The sequence below is a fragment of the Cryptomeria japonica genome, chromosome 8 (assembly GCF_030272615.1).
Source record: "Cryptomeria japonica chromosome 8, Sugi_1.0, whole genome shotgun sequence".
Taxonomy (NCBI): Eukaryota; Viridiplantae; Streptophyta; class Pinopsida; order Cupressales; family Cupressaceae; genus Cryptomeria; species Cryptomeria japonica.
In genome coordinates, this window is record NC_081412.1 from 488309391 (window position 1) to 488324231 (window position 14841).

Consider the following 14841-nt stretch of genomic DNA (forward strand, 5'->3'; position numbering starts at 1 on the left):
ATATGCCTCATTTGCTTATGATTTATTGCATGTTCCGGAGATGCAATATCCTCCACCTCCTCCTCATGGTTCTCATGAGTCAACTCTCTAGAAGGATTCAATTCATTGTCCAAAGTTAAACAAGAGCCCTCTAAGTTATCCCAAAAAGAGTCATCCCCCAACTCCTCTCCACTCTTAAAAAAATGGTACTGAATTTAGCATTGTTGTAACTCCCTTAAAGATCTATTAAATTTGAGACATGAGCAAACTTGGGAAATTGCTTGACACTACAGTCTTCATGATCCTCTTCCAGCTCCATCTCGGGCTTAAGCAAAGGCTCCTTGTGATCACCAACACCAACCTGCTGCTCCAAGACCATCATTGATGTGGGCATACAAGTGTCTTCCTCTTCATGATTAAGGAAGAAATGAAGATGATCAAATAAGAGGATCAAGTACTCTTCTTCACTATTAATTTCCTCTTGTCTGATGGTTTGTTGTTGCAACCAATCATTTTTAATATCTTCTTGCAACACAACTGATTCTTCCTTCATTGGAGCCTATTAGAACTCATTGGTGTCACAATGAAACTTCCCCTCTAGATGCGGATGACAAGCATTCGCTCTCCATACAACAGGTCCACCCTTGAGAAGTCAAATCTCGTCAGGAAAAGGCCTAGGAGGTGGGGAAAAAGCCTTGATCCTTTTCTCTCAAGAAAAACAGAAACTCATCTAATCCTCTTAAGTTGCCATTGTTTGAATCCAAGAACACTGAGAGGGGGGTGAATCAGTGTTCTCCTAATATGATTAATTTTAACATTATTAGCACAACAACTTAGCAACCGGTATGTATAAAAATAAATAACAATAAGTAATAATGCAACCACAAAGATCAACACCATAACACAAAAATTTATGCGTGGAAAGCCTCAAGGAGGAAAAACAACGGTGGGATTAGAGACCCACAATATCTATCCACTGATCAAATGAATAAATATTACATAAAAGGGGCCTGCACATGCAGGAATGCCAACAACCTGGAGCGCACTGCTCATCACAAAAGGAGCCTCACTGACTACAAGAAATCTTTGGACTACAATTCAGATAAAAGAGTGAACTGCAAGAATATCATCTCCTATGCCTGAGTACAGTTTCGGTTAATCTCAATACCGGAGGTTTTAAACCTCTTTCACAAGCCTAATTCAATCACCTGTGATCGAAAAAATCCTCTACATACAATTACAACCTTATTCACACACGGATAATCTCATAACCATCCATGACCGTGATCTACAAAGAGATCTTACATCATGTTTATACGAAGTTGGGACCTAAACAATTAGGTCGACCACCTAAAAGATAATACAATAAATCCATTACATAAACCCGCAAACCAATGATAATACAAGTCAGCCTAAGACCGAAACAACATTAATCAAACAATAAATCCAATCGATAACGCATCCAAAGAATCCACCAACATGTTACATAAACTGATCCATAAGCAGAATAGCACAAAATAGCACCAGACCTAAAATAGGTCGCCATAAGATAAATGCAACACCACTGATCAACTAGAACACAAACATGATAACCATCAGCATCTTGAGAACCTTCTAGAAGCCGCACCAACACCACTTATCGAATTCATCAAAAGATCTTCAACAAATCTCTATCAGTAAAACCCTTACCAGTAACCAAAAGGCTTACTATAACATATAGCTTTCGGATCACCAAATCCTGAACCAACTAAATGTGATACACACATGAATAATCGAACCAAACCAATTCCACCAAACTGAACATGCCAGAGACAAATCTCTTGATCATCATCACAATCCAACCACTCTACTAGAACCTGGTAGAAAACCAAAGAAGCCAGTATTGACATCAATGTAACACATAATCAATTCCTCCAAATTGCCAACAATCTCCCCCTTTGGCATTGATGACAACACTAGATGTGAAAAACATCCAAGTGCCAATAAATATCAAACAAGTCTCCCCCAATCAAAGAAATCCAACAATATCCCAGAAATGATCTATCAATGAAGTTATGAACCAATTATCTTTGTACCAATTAACAATCCATAGACCTGAACCAAACTCCCCCAGTGGGATACAACCAATCTGAAATTGTGTTCCTCCCCCATTGATTGATATCTTTATTAAGCTTTATTTTCCACATGTATATCTCTCCTCCTTTGACATCAATGCCAGAAATATGACATAAACATCAAAGAAAAACCATAGATCCTCTGAACCACATAGCTGACTACTCCCCCTGAGTAGTAGAACCGACTCATCAATCCAGAATGAATGATAGTTCTGATAATGTATACCAAATTGATGCCAATCAGCATCACTTAAGTCTCTACTAGAGGGGCAAAGACCCCCAATCTATCTCTAAAGTACTCAAATGATTCCTTGGGCAAAGGTTAAGTGAATATATTTGCAATTTGCTTTTTACTGTTCACATAAACCAATCTGACTTCATTTGCTTGTACCTTTTCCTTCAAAAAGTTATACTTGATTGATATTGCTTTGTCTTAGAATGAAATAACGGATTCTTTGATATATCAATAGTAGTAGAGTTATCACAGTGAATAACTACCGATTCATCACAATCTACCCTTACATCTTTCAACATTTGCTTCATCCATAGAACTTGTGTATAACTAGTAGCAGGAGCAACATACTTAGCTTCAATAGTAGATAAATAAGTACATGACTATTTCTTGTTTCTCCATGAAACAAGTTTCTTTCTAAGAAAGAAAACTCCATTGGATGTGATTTTCCGATCATCTATATCTCCAGCCCAATCTACATTTGTATATGGACATAGTGTAGAGTCATCATCTTTAGGATACCACAAACCATATTCAGTTATTCCTTGAAAATATCTGAACTATCCAAGAAAAAGGATTCATCATAATTAATTCCTTCCTTTTGAGAATATCCTTTGCAGACCAATCTAGCCTTGTTCCTCACAACTTGTCCATCTTCATTCAATTTATTCCCAAAAACCCATTTAGTTCCAATAACATTCTTATTTTAGGCTGAGGAACTAAAGTCCATGTGTTGTTCTTTTCTATCTGATCCAATTCCTCTTCCATAGCTTTCATCCAACATTCATCTTTACATGCCTCAACTATTGATATCGGTTCAACTTGAGAAATTAAGCATACCTCTTCAACTACCAACCTTCTTCTTGTCATCACTCCTTTGCTCTTATCTCTAATGATCTAATCTTCTGAATGATTCAACCTTACATACCTAGGATTCTTCTGACTTTTTGTTTCTCTGCTTTGATCCTCAGTTACTATTGAATTTTTTGATACTATCGAGGTAACTGGTTCAATATTTTGTTTAGGTGCAGGCACTATCAAATCAATTATGATCATTTCCACTTCTGATTCCCTTTCATAAGTTTTGTTTTGACCTCTATACTACTTATCCACCTTGACATTAGCACTCTCCATAATTGTCTACAATCTTTTGTTATAACATATATATGCTTTGCTTTCATTTGAATAACCAAGAAATATCCCTTCAACACATCTAGGATAAAACTTTCCAATTCACTACCAAATATTTTTGAAAAACTTAATTGAAGGTGTATGACCAAGCCATAACTCATAAAGTGTCTTACCGGTAAACCAAACAAGATCCAAGATCCAACAAATCTTCGTCGATTAACCTACAAACTGACTTCTCCAAAGTCTAAAACAAGCTTTCAGACCACTACCAGGGGCAATGCAAGATTTGTCATCAATTTGCCTCCCCCTAAGGCTAATGCCTTAGTTACTAGATGAGTTTCCTATCGATGCAGGAACATTCTGCTCTGTCAATTGAGTAATCAGGGTATATGCTTCAACTGGTTGATCCTAAGACTTTCTGATCCATTTCTTCTCATGCTCCTTCCGGATATCATCAACTTTTTGCTTTCCCTTCTCATTGGATTTGTCATTTCCTGCCAGTAGGTTCTTGCTTCTGCAAAATTTAGCAATGTGTCCTACTTTGTTGCATGCATAACAAGTGACATTGATCTTCTAAATTGCCTTGTTGTAACCTTGATCATTCCTTGACCTACATTGATTAACTATATGTCCAAACTTTCCACATGCATGACATTTTACATTCAATCTACAATCTGTTGTCCTATGACCATACTTTTTACAATTGAAACACTGATTGGTAAATGAATTGTTGTTCTGATTGACTCTATTTCTACATTGACTTGCCATATGACCAAACTTATTGCAAACAAAGCATCTACCATTAAATTTATGTGCATTGGGTTGCCTTACCGATGACCTCTGATTTCGGTTGACTGGTGGATTGTCCTTATTGTTCTTATAACTGGATGTATCATCCTGATTTGCAGTACCAAAGCTTTCTCCATGCTCAAATCCAAGACCTCTAGTGTCTCCATTATCCCTTTGATTCTTCAATAATTCATCAAGCTTCGCAAAACTGACCTTGAACTTGTCTTTGTATTCATTTTTAGCAACCGGATCACTTCTTAGAACTGTTATAATTCTTTCCAACTCTTCCTCATTGTTCTGAGATTGTACGAATTCAATTCTCAATATATCATTCTCATGTGCCAACTTAATGCATTCTTCAGATCTGTCTTTCAGAGATTTGGTAAGATTTTCTTCATTCTTCTTCTGATCTTCAATCTCCTTGGACATCCTCATGGTTAGGTCTTACATTTCATTCTTCATGACACCATTTTCCTGACTCAACTTCTGACATTGTTCCTTAAGAGAATTCATTTCTTCCTCATCCTGATTTTGTAATTGATCACAAATTTCTTTCCTTTTAGCTTGAGCAGACGACAACCTCTCTTGTAGAGTAAAGATGAATTCCTTCGCAGATCTCAGCTCATCTTGCAACTTCATGTTCTTCAATCTTTTAGCATCATAGTCTTCAAGTGCTACTTCAAGTTCTTTCCTCAAACTCATCTCCATGGATTCCGGATTTAGGATCTTCCTCAAGCTATTAGACTTATTATGAGGCACTAGGCTCTAATACCAATTGTTGGAATCCAAGAACACTGAGAGGGGGGGGGGGGTGAATCAGTGTTCTCCTGGCATGATTAATTTTAACCTTATTAGCACAACAACTTAGCAAATGGTATGCATAAAAGAAAATAACAATAAGTAATAATGCAACCATAAAGATCAACACCATCACACAAAGATTTATACTTGGAAAACCTCAAGGAGGAAAAACCATGGTGGGATTGGAGACCCACAATATCTATCCACTGATAAAATGAATAAATATTACATAAAAGGGGCCTGCACATGCAGGAAGGCCAATAGCCTAGAGTGCACTGCTCATCACAAAAGGAGCCTCACTAACTATAAGAAATCTTAGGACTATAATCTGGATAGAAGAGTGAATTGCAAGAATAGAATCACCTATGCCTTAGTACAGTTATGGTTAAGCTCAAGACCGGAGGTCTTAAACCTCTTTCACAAGCCCAATTCGATCACCTATGATCAACCAAATCCTCTGCATATAATTACAACCTTATTCGCACATAGATAATCTCCTAACCATCTGTGACCGTGATCTACAAAGAGATATTACATCATATTTATACCAACCCGAGACCTAAACAATTAGGTCGGCCACCTAGAAGATAATACAATAAATCCATTACATAAACCTGCAAACCAATGATAACACAAGTTGGCCTAAGACCAAAACAACATTAACCAAACAATAAATCCAACCGGTAAAGCAGCAGGAGAATCCACCAACACGTTACATAAATTGGTCCATAAGCAGAATAGCATAGAATAGCATCGGACCTAAAATAGGTCGCCATAAGCCAAATGCAAGACCACCCATCAACTAGAACACGAACATGATAACCATCAACATCCTGAGAACCTTCTAGAAGTTTCACCAACACCACTTACCGAATTCATCAAAAGATATTCAACAAAGCTTTGCCGGTAAAACCCTTACCGATAACCAAAAGGCTTACTAGAACATATGATAGCTTCCAGATCACCAAATCTTGAACCAACTGAATGTGATACGCACATGAATGACCGAACCAAACCAATTTCACCAAACTGAACATGTCAGAGATAAATCTCCTGATCATCATCACAATCCAACCACTCTACCAAAACCCGATAGATAACCAAAGAAGCTAGTGTTGACATCAATGACAAACATCAATGCAACACATAATCAATTCCTCGAAATTTCCAACAACCACTCTTTGTGCCTACAAATCCTACTCATGAAGGTAAGCCTGATATGCCAACTCATCATGCTATTGAAGTTGAGCTTGATAGGCCAACTCCTCCTTGATCTCATTTATCTGATCCATCAACTACTTCCCCTAGCCTAGCTTCATGCTATTCATGCTTGTTATCTTTTCAATTTGTGCTTTTGACTCAACAATTTATGCTTTTTCATCATTTTGAGGTTGATTGGACCGCCAAGGAGGTTTAGAAGGGGTGGGTGGGTGGTAAGCATTAGTAAAATACCCATTTACTTTTGGATTGAAGCCATTTGGGTTGAAACTAGGAGAAATCCTAGTTTGGTTTGGTTGGTAAGGAGGGGGATAACTTGCATTCTCATAAAATGGGGGTGAATAGAAATTACACCCATGATATGAACTCATGATAAAGGATATAAGTAGGCAACAATGATATTAATAGAATACATGAAGGTCAGACATGTCTGCAACCACCAGGGGTTAAGAACATACCATTAGGTCAAAATTGATAGTAGAGTCGCTAGGTGCTTAAAGAATGTTGCCTCCAAAAGGCTTGATGCCCTGAAGAACACATCGAATCTTCACTTGGTTTGGGCTTAGAGCTTCTTAACCAATAGATTTTTTCTTAGATTCACCAGGTATGTAAAATATTGCATCCAAAGGCAAAAATTGTTGATAGACACACTAATTATCAACAATAAGCTAGGAGAGCTTGAAATAGAAATAGTCTAATCAGTCCCACCAGCCGTGCCAAAAAATTGTTGGTAGTTTGGAGGAATTGATTATGTGTTGCATTGATTTTTTTTCATTGATGTCAACACTAGTTGTTTTGGCTACTTTACTGGTATCCTTTTGGTCTCGGTAGGTTGATTGGTTTCTAGCTAGTAAGATCATGATGATCCGGTATACTTCGGTATGCTTTAGCTTATGGATTTGGCTTAGATCTGCTATTCATGCTACTCAGATATATGTTCAGTCAGTTGGTTTTGATTTGGTGATCGGATGATATCTTATATGTCGGTAAGCCTAGTTTGTTGATCTGGTGAGCGTTTCACCGATAGAGCTTTGTTGAAGATCTTTTGATGTTATGCATAAGTGGTGTTGGTGCAGCTTCTAGTAGGGATTCAGGATGCTGATGGTGATTGTGTTCGAGACTTGACTGATTGGGATCATTTCTTTAGCATGTGTGGACCTAAATTAGGTCCGGTACTATCTAGGTTATGGACCAATTTAATGTAACGTGTTGTTTCGTCTTCTCAATGTGTTTCTGGGATATCTTATGGGTTGGATGATATTTGTTTGGTCTTAGGCTGACATGTTTTATAATTATGTAATTGGTTTATTGTCTGGTGGCTGACCTTATTGCTTATGGTCAAGGGTTTGTATATATATGATGTAAGATCTCTTTGTAGATCATAGGATAATGGTATAGGAGCGAATAATGTAACAATCATTCATGCAAAGGATTTGGTCAATCATTGGTGATCGAGTTGGGTTTATGCAAGAGATTTAAGTCCTCTGGTATTGAGCTTAACTGGAACTGTACTCAGGCATTGGAGATGTTATCATTGCAGTTCATTCTTCCTTCCAGATTGTAGTCTGAATTTTTATGTACTCAATGAGACTCCTTTTTGTAATGAGCAGTGTTCTCTAGGTCATTGGCCTTCCTGGAAGTGCAAGCCCCTCAATTTGTAATCACATACTTAATACATAAGTATTATCTGACTATGGGTAGGCTTCCCACCATGGTTTTTCCCTTTACTGGGTTTTCCACGTACAAATCTCGGTATCATGTGGATGGTATCTATTCTCTAATTGTTGCTTGTGCTTAATTGGTGTATCTGCTATTTCAATAATTGGTTTATGTATTCTGGTATTGATCTTATGTGCTCCAGTATTAAATTTTTAATTGCTTAAGGTTCTAATAATCTGGTGACAATTGATTCACCCCCCCCTCTCTTAGTTGTCTTTCAGTTATTTGAATTGTCTGAGAATTAGTATCAGAACTCTAGTCCTCTTTGCAGAAGCTTAACCGCTTGAGGAAGATCATATGGCATCTAACAGTTCAAGTTCATCTAGTTCATTTGCAGTTGTCTTTCAGAGAGAAATTCCTAGGCTTGATGGAACAAATTACAGAGTATGGAATATTCAGATGGAAACTCATCTGAGATGTCTTGGTAAGGAAATTTGGGAGATCACTGAGAATGAGGTTACTCCTTTTAATCCGGAATCTGGCAATCCTCCTTTGGAAAAACATGGATAAGGAGCTTGAGAATGATTGTAGAGCTAGAGAAGCCCTCTTGTGTGCACTTTCTGATTAGCAAATAATGCGATTGACTGACAAATCATCAACAAAAGCTATATGGGACAAGTTGGAGACTCCAAATGAAGGTGACCCTATTGTTAAGATTGCTAAACTTAATGGTTACCGGGTGAGATATGAAAATTTGAAGATGGAAGAAGATGAAAGGATTACTACATTCATAGAAAGGGTAAATGAAATTGTCATGGGAATTCAATGTTGTGGTGGATCTTTGAGTGAAGATGAAATAGTTTCTAAAGTTCTGAGAGCTTTACCATTGGCTTATAAGATGAAGGCTACTGCAATTAATGAAATGAGAACAATGACTAATACCTTTGTCAATAGGGATACCTTGGTTGGGAAATTTATCTTCTTTTGAGCTTGAAGAATTTGGACCTTCTGAAGCTATGAAGTCTGAACCTGCTTTTCATGCATTTACATCATAAACCGGCAAGCAAGATTGGAAAGCTTTGTATGCGATGGAATTGGATGATATGAAAAGGGAAGATGAAGAATTTGAGCAACTTGAAGCCCTATTTGCTAGAAGAGTGCCTAAATGACCTATAGGAAGTAAGTATGAAGAAAAATCACCTTTTAAATGTTTTGTATGTAATAAGATAGGTCATTTTGCATCTAGATATCCTGAAAGGAATTCAAGATTTCAAGAAAGAGCTAGAAGATATTTTAAGTCTAACCCTAGATATCAGAACAAGAATAAGTAGAGGAAAAATGGAGACAAATAATGTTACTTTGCGGATGAGGAAGGTGTGACTGATTCTGATGATGAACTGACATAAGACTTTGCTAGTGGTTTCAGAAATGGAAAGGAATGGGTGTTCTTGGTTATCAAGGAAGATGATCCGACACTGGAAGAGATTGTATTTGAAGAAAAGGCCCTTGCTGCTAAAATTGAAGATAAGAATGAATGGGTAATAAACAGTGGATTTTCACATCATATGACTGGAGATGAAAGGAAGTTTCTATCTTTACAAGAATTTGATGGCGGTCTGGTTAGATTTGGAGATGCCAAAGCATGCATGATCAAAGGAAGAGGAACTATACCATTAGATGGTAAGCACAATATTGATAATGTTTATTATGTTGAAGGTTTAAGGCATAATATTTTGAGTGTAGGACAATTGGTGGATAAGGGATTTCAATTACAATTCAAGGATGGAAAATGCAAGATCATTAATAGATATAGATTGGAGATTGCAACCAGTACTCAGACAAAATATAATATATTTCATTTGAATTTCGGTGAGAAGACATGTTTGATTGCAAAAATTGATGAAAGTTGGCTTTGGCATAAAAGGCTATGTCATGTGAATTTTGATTGCATGGTAAAGATCAGTTCAACTAAGGCAGTTAGAGATATACCTAAGATTGTGAAGCCCTATAATCTGGTATGTAAGGAATGTCAAATGGGAAAATAGGTCACAACCTCTTTTAAGAGTATACAAGACAAATCTAATGATGTTCTTGATCTTATTCATAATGATTTGTGTGGCCCTGCTAGAATAAAAAAATTTCAAGGTGATAGATATTTTATGCTAATCGTTGATGATTATTCTAGAATGACGTGGGTTACTTTTCTAAGGGAGAAATCTAAGGCTTTTGAAAAGTTTAAAATCTTTAAAGCTAAGGTTGAAACTAAGACAGGATTGAATATTAAGTGATTAAGGTCATATCATGGTGGAGAATTCACATCTGGTGAGTTTAATAACTTTTGTGAGAAGCATGGCATAAGGAGACAATTTTCTGCTCCCCATACACCTCAGCAGAATGGAGTTGTGGAAAGAAAGAACATAACTATCTTGGATGCTGCTAGAACTATGATGATGGAAGCTAATCTACCTCATATCTACTAGAGAGATGTAGCGAGCACATCAGTTTATACATTCAAGAAAGTTCATATCAAAGGAGAAACCGATAAGACACCTTATGAATTATGGTTTGGCAATACACCTACAGTTAAGTATTTCAGAATCTTTGGTAGTAAATGTTATATTAGGAGAGATGATTTCATTGGAAAATTTGATCATAACTGAACCGGTAACACCTTTACTGAAATAGAATGTTGAACTAGTTACTCGACAATATCAGAAAATTCAACAGTAACTGAAGAACAGGGAAGAGGAACAGAGAGTCAGAAGACTCCTAGGTATGTAAGGTTGAATCATTTAGAAGATTAGATCATTGGGGATAAAAACAATGGAGTGATAACAAGAAGAAGATTGGCAGCTAATGAGGTATGTTTAATTTCTCAAGTTGAACCGATATCAGTAATTGAAGCATATAAAGATGAATGTTGGATGAAAGCTATGGAAGAAGAATTAGATTAGATAGAAAAGAATAACACATGGAATTTAGTTCCCCGACCTAAAAATAAGAATGTTATTGGAACTAAATGGGTTTTTAGGAATAAATTAAATGAAAATGGACAAGTTGTGAGGAATAAAGCTAGATTGGTTTGTAAAGGGTATTCTTAGAAGGAAGGAATTGATTATGGTGAAAATTTTGTACCTGTAGCTAGGATTGAAGCTGTAAGATTATTTCTTGCCTATGTTGCACATAAAAACTACAAGGTTTATTAGATGGATGTTAAGTGTTCTTTTCATAATGGGGATCTTGATAAGGAAGTTTATGTTGAGCAACCTGATGGTTTTTTACTTTTAGATGATAAAAACATGGTTTACAGGTTAAAGAAAGCCTTATATGGATTGAATTAGGCACCTAGAGCTTGGTATGCAAGGTTGGACAAATATCTTTTAAAAATTGGTTTCACTAAAGGTAATGCTGACAATAATCTACATTATAAAGTCACTGATGATGATATACTGATAATTGAGATCTTTGTTGATGACATTATTTTTGGAGGTGAGGATAAGTTGTGCATGGAATTTTCTAACAATATGGAGAGTGAATTTGAGATGTCGATGATTGGGGAAATGAATTTTTTCTTAGGTTTGTAGATTACTCGGACTGATAAAGGTATTTTCATTTGTCAAACTAAGTATGCTAGGGAGATGTTGAAGAAATTTGGTATGAAAAAATCTAAACCGATTAGTACTCCTATGGTTACAAGTGAGAAATTGACAAAGAAAGATGAATCTACACCGGTAAATCCTACAAGATACAAGTCTATGATTGAAGCTCTGCTATATTTGACTCAGACTAGACCGGATATAATGAATGTTGTTTGCATTGCATCAAGATATCAAAGTGATCCTAGAGAAAATCATGAGAGTGTGGTGAAAAGGATATTTAGATATTTACAAGGAACATCTAAATATGGTTTGTGGTACCCTAAAGATGATGACTTTACTTTATGTGCATATACAGATGTAGATTGGGCAAGTGATGTTGATGACTGGAAAAGTACTTTCGGTGGAGCTTTCTTTCTTGGAAATAAAATTATTTCATGGATCAGCAAGAAACAGTCATGTACTTCTTTATCTACTATTGAAGCTGAGTATGTTGTTGCTGCTACTAATTGTACATAAGTTCTATCGATGAAGCAAATGTTGAAGGACATAAAAGTGCATTGCAATGGACCGGTAGTTATTCACTGTGATAACTTGAATGCTATAAACATATCAAAGAATTTGATATTTCACTCTAAGACAAAGCGCATATCTATCAAGTATAACTTTTTGAAAGAAAAGGTGGAAGAAAATGAAGTTAGATTGGTTTATGTGAACACTAAAGAGCAGATTGCAGACATGTTCACTAAACCTTTACCTAAAGAATCATTTGAGTACCTCAGAGACAGATTAGGGGTTTTTGCCCCTCCGGTAGAGAATTGATTGATGCTATTTGGCACCAGTCTGGTATGCATTATCAGAGTTATTATTCATTCCAGATTGATGTGGTGATGCTACTACTCAGGGGGAGTAGTTAGTCTTGTGATTCAGTAGTTTATAATTTTGCTTCGATATTTATGTCAGATCTTTGGCATTGATGTCAAAGGGGGAGAGATATTCATTTGAAAAACTTAAGGAGATATATACATTAGGGGGAGAAATTTGCAGAACATAACTGAGATATCATCTACAGAGAGAGTATGGATCAGAACTCCATTGCTATATTCTTGTATGGGATATTTGTTTGGCATTTCTTGGCACTTGGATGTTTTTAACATCTAGTGTTGTCATCAATGCCAAAGGGGGAGATTGTTGGAAATTTGGAGGAATTGATTATGTGTTGCATTGATGTTTTGTTATTGATGTCAATACTAGCTATTTTGGTTGCTTTATCGGTATCCATTTGGTCCTAGTAGGTTGATTGGTTTCTGGTTGGTAAGATCATGATGATCCAATATACTCTGGTATGCTTTGGCTTAGATCTTATATTCATGCTACTCAAATATATGTTCAGTCAGTTGGTTTTGATTTGGTGATCGGATGCTATCTTATATGCTGATAAGCCTGGTTTGTTGATCTAGTGAGGGTTTCACCTGCAAAGCTTTGTTGAAGATCTTTTGATGTTATGCATAAGTGGTGTTGGTGCGGCTTCTAGTAGGGATTTAGGATGTTGATGGTGATCATGTTTGATACTTCACTAATTGGGATCATTTCTCTAGCGTGTGTGGACCTAAATTAGGTTTGGTACTATCTAGGTTATGGACCGGCTTAATGTAACGTTTTGTTTGGTCTTCTCAATGTGTTTCTGGGATGTCTTATGGGTTGGATGATATTTGTTTGGTCTCGGGCCGACATGTTTTATAATTATGTAATTGGTTTATTGTCTAGTGGCCAACCTTATTGTTTATGGTCGAGGGTTTGTATATATATGATGTAAGATCTCTTTGTAGATCACAAGATAATGGTATAAGAGCGAATAATGTAATAATCATTCATGCAGAGGATTTGGTTGATCATTGGTGATTGAGTTGGGTTTATACAAGAGGTTTAAGTCCTCTGATATTGAGCTTAACCGGAATTGTACTCAGGCATTGGAGATGCTATCATTGCAGTTCATTCTTCCTTCTAGATTATAGTCTAGATTTTTATGTAGTCAATGAGACTCCTTTTTGTAATGAGCAATGTGCTCTAGGTTTTTGGCCTTCCTGTAAGTGTAGGCCCCTCAATTTGTAATCACATACTTACTGTAGAAGTATTATTTGACTGTGGGTAGGCTTCCCACCATGGTTTTTCCCTTTACTGGGTTTTCCACGTACAAATCTTGGTGTCATGTGGATGGTATCTATTCTCTAATTGTTGTTTGTGCTTAATTCGTATATCGGCTATATTGGTAATTTGTTTTATGTATTCTGGTATTGATCTTATGTGTTACGGTATTAAAGTTTTAATTTCTTAAGGTTCTGGTAATCTGGTGACAATTGATTCACCCCCCCCCCCTCAGTTGTCTTCTGGTTATTTGAACGGTCGAACACTGTTGTCACAAAATTTTGCACCCTTGTTGAACACTAGTGCTCAACAACCTTCTAAAACATGGAAACAACCTCCAAGTGTGGGAGCTTGTACATGTGAGATTGAGTCTCCAGAGAATGTTAATGTCCTTATCAATTAGGGTGCGGTGTTGGACCAACCCAACAATTATAAAACTTATTCTAATGATCTGAGGGAAAAGGGGAGAAGGAATGTTGAAAGGGAAATAAGATGTGATGCACCTAGATTGAAATATTTTTCTTCCCCTGCTTGTGAATGCACAAGACATCAATAAACCACCCAAAGATATACACAAATCTCAGTCTTAAAAACTATCTTCAAGAGAAAACATGAAGGTTAGAATCTAATTGAATGTTGAGAAGAACTAAGAAATATCTACAGACAACATACACAGGCAATGATTAACACAAACTAAAAATCTGAAGACAAAAGACAAAAAAATATTGCAGAATAAGAGGTGCACAACATTTCAAACCCCGCCTCTGGTCTGGTCGCTATTTCCATTCCAGACAAAGTGGTCGATATGACTGTAGCTAGCCTATCTATGACATTAGTGGGACGATTCTCTGGTTTTAGGCCTAACATTGATGATGTTAGGAATTTCATAAGGAGAAAATGGATGGTTAAAGGACAAGTGGAAGTGGCGGCGCTGCCTAGAGGGTTTTTTACCTTCGCTTTCAACTCTAAAGAAGACATGAACAAAGCTCTCTGCGAAGGCCCCTGGATGTTTGGCAAGTCTTCCCTGGCTCTCCAGAATTGGGCCCCGAATCTCGTCCTGGATGAATCCTTCTTCGTTTCTGCACCAGTCTGGACATGCCTCTCGGGTCTTTCGCTCGAATACTGGAACGAGGAAGTTTTCAAGGGCATTGCGAAATCCTTTGGAGAACTCTTATCG